The sequence below is a fragment of the Chinchilla lanigera genome, unplaced genomic scaffold (genome assembly GCF_000276665.1).
Source record: "Chinchilla lanigera isolate Chin_1 unplaced genomic scaffold, ChiLan1.0 scaffold00092, whole genome shotgun sequence".
Lineage (NCBI taxonomy): Eukaryota > Metazoa > Chordata > Mammalia > Rodentia > Chinchillidae > Chinchilla > Chinchilla lanigera.
The window spans coordinates 5,544,322-5,546,679 of record NW_004955493.1 but is presented as its reverse complement, the minus strand read 5'-3'; the positions used below and the strand labels follow the sequence as shown (position 1 = coordinate 5,546,679).

Sequence of the window (2,358 nt, the reverse complement as noted above, 5' to 3'; positions counted from 1 at the left end):
GGGACACTTGCCGGGACCGATCCCCGCGCTCGCGCCCCTCCCCGACTTCCTGCCAGCCTCGCCCGGGCTCACGCCGTCCCACACCCGGACGCGCGGCTCCCGCCGAGGTCCCGGAGCCCGTCGCGGCTCCGCGACTCCGTTGCCCCGGCAGGCTCCCCGAGTGCCCTCGGCCCGGAGCCCGGAGCCTTCCCCGGCGCCCGCCCTGCGCTCCGACCGCGCGGCCTCGGCCCTACCTGCGCGCTCCTGCTCCATTCGCCGCCGCGTCGACCGAGCGCGGAGAGGGTAACCTCAGTTGCCCGCCGCCCGGGAGCGGGGCTTTCCTGGGCCGGAGCCCCGCCCCGCGGCTTCCTGCGCCCCGCCCTGTATTTGCATGCACCGCCCCTCCCCTCGTATTGGCACGCTCCACCATGGCCCAGGGTGCGCGCGCCCTGTCCTTTCATTTGCATGCTCCGCCCCCTGCGCACCAGACCACGCCCCCAGGAGCCCCGCCCTGCGCCCCTGCGGGCTCCCCGCCTAGCACCCGCGTCCGCTCGCGGGGGCTCCGGAGCGCAGGGCCCGCCCGTCGTGCCCTTCCCGCCGCGTCCTTGGCCTCGCTCTGCGGAGGGGCCTCGAGCTGGGGTCAGAGGGCTGCACTGCTCGGTTCCTTCCTTGCCAGCGGCCCACCTTCCAAGCGCGAGTTTGCTCACTCGCTCAGTAATATTTACCCAGCGCCTGCGCCAGAAAACTGGCAAAACACCCTCCCACCAATAGCCAGCAGAGCTGCCACGCCCCGTGCTGAGGCACTTCACACGGCGGCGCACTTAATCCTCTAGATTAGTCAATTAGGGTGTTAGCCGACGGTCACCCCGTTTGCCAGTGGGGAAACCAAGGCACGGAACTGGTAAGAAACTTGCTCAGAAGCGCGCAACTCGTAAGCAGTGGTGCTGGGATTCGAACCCGGGCTCTAGACACTACTAACCACTGTTCACCGGAAAACCCTGAGGGAGCCACGGCAGAAAAAAAAAACCTGCAAAGTGTTTCAGGTAGTAAGTCCCCTGAGAAAGTAAAACCGCAACAGACTCTTTAGGTCGATAGAGCAGGCGCTCCAGGGGTCGATAGCTCCGGCGCTCTTGCCCGGGAGAAACTGCAGAGGACTCGGGGGACAAGACATTAGGAAGACGCAAAGGCAAGTGCAGAGGCCCTGCGGTTTGACCCCACTTAGCGTCCTGGAGGGGCTGCAGGGAGCCACAGTCCCTGAGTGACCGCAGAGGGAAGGAGGTGAGAAGGAAGAACACGCAGACCCCATGGGCAGGCTGGGCGCTGGGGAGCAATGGGACCCCATCCTGCCCGGAAGGAGCTCCCAGTCTGAAGGAGGAAGCCAACTTCGCAGAGCCAGGGGAGCCCTGGGATTTGGTACTTCGGTTTGGGCAGAGCCAGGGAAGCAGCAAGGCCCCTGGTGAACGCAGGCTGGCTCCCGGGAGAGGCACCGTACCCGGCGCATTCTGGCACGCATTTGCTACGTTGGCCCTACTGTGTGTAGGACCCCGGGATGAGTGCTGTGGGTGCAGACACCACACAGACGAAGACCCCGCTGGCGTCTGAGACGCACGTCACCGCCAAGTTAACCCCAGCGCAGACAGTGCAGCGAACTCAGTCGGGATTGGCTTCCTGGAGGAAGCGGTCTCTGGCCAGTGACTCCGAGATTGAAAGGGGAAGGGAGAGAGGAGAGGAGAGGAGAGTGAGACAGGTGCAGCCTCTGTCCCCAGCCCTGGGATCTAGTTGGAACAGGGACAAGTAAGGGGACTGAGCCTATGAACCCAGGCAGAGTGGCGCCAGGCCTGGGGAGAGGGGCCCTGGGGAAGGGCTTCCAGAAAGCTGGCCCGGAGAGGAGCAGGAGCTGTCCAGACAAGTGTGAGCCTCCTCCTGTAACGCACTCCCTCCCACGGCAGCCCGCACTTGTGACTCGTCCACACTCCCACGCGGTGGGACGTGCGAGCCCAGGCCCTTCACCCCTTTACAGCTCAGCCTGGCAAGCTCCCCACTGGAAAGACAGAGGCGTCTTTTGCTCCGAGTCTGAATGTGCACCCTCTGGAATCGCCTTGGGTTGTGAGTTTGGGTTGGATGCTCTGGTCCCTCGGGTTGGCCTCCTGGCCCATTTTCTAGGTCTTTAAGTCATCCCTGTTTGCAACCAGACTCCCACGTCCGTCTGCCGACTCCGCTTCCTACTGGCCACGTGACTTGGGCAGAACGACTCGCCTTCGCTGCTCCTCCGCCGCCCTCTGTAAAGTGGGGGTAATTCTAAACCACCACACAGTGCTATGCTGGGGAAAATGGCAAGGTGCACATAAACGTGCTTGCAGCTGGGTGTTGTTGGCATAT

General features: G+C 64.1%; 1 protein-coding gene across 1 annotated transcript in view; it reads right to left on the bottom strand.

Annotated features, from left to right (window-relative positions):
- Nucleotides 1–340, bottom strand: part of Il4r (interleukin 4 receptor) — a 34,406-nt gene extending 34,066 nt beyond the window's left edge. The window contains exon 1 of the mRNA XM_005405137.2: nt 234–340. The gene's annotated coding sequence lies outside the window, so the exon portion shown is untranslated. The remainder of the gene's footprint in view (nt 1–233) is intronic.
- Between the last annotated feature and the right edge of the window lie 2,018 nt (nt 341–2,358).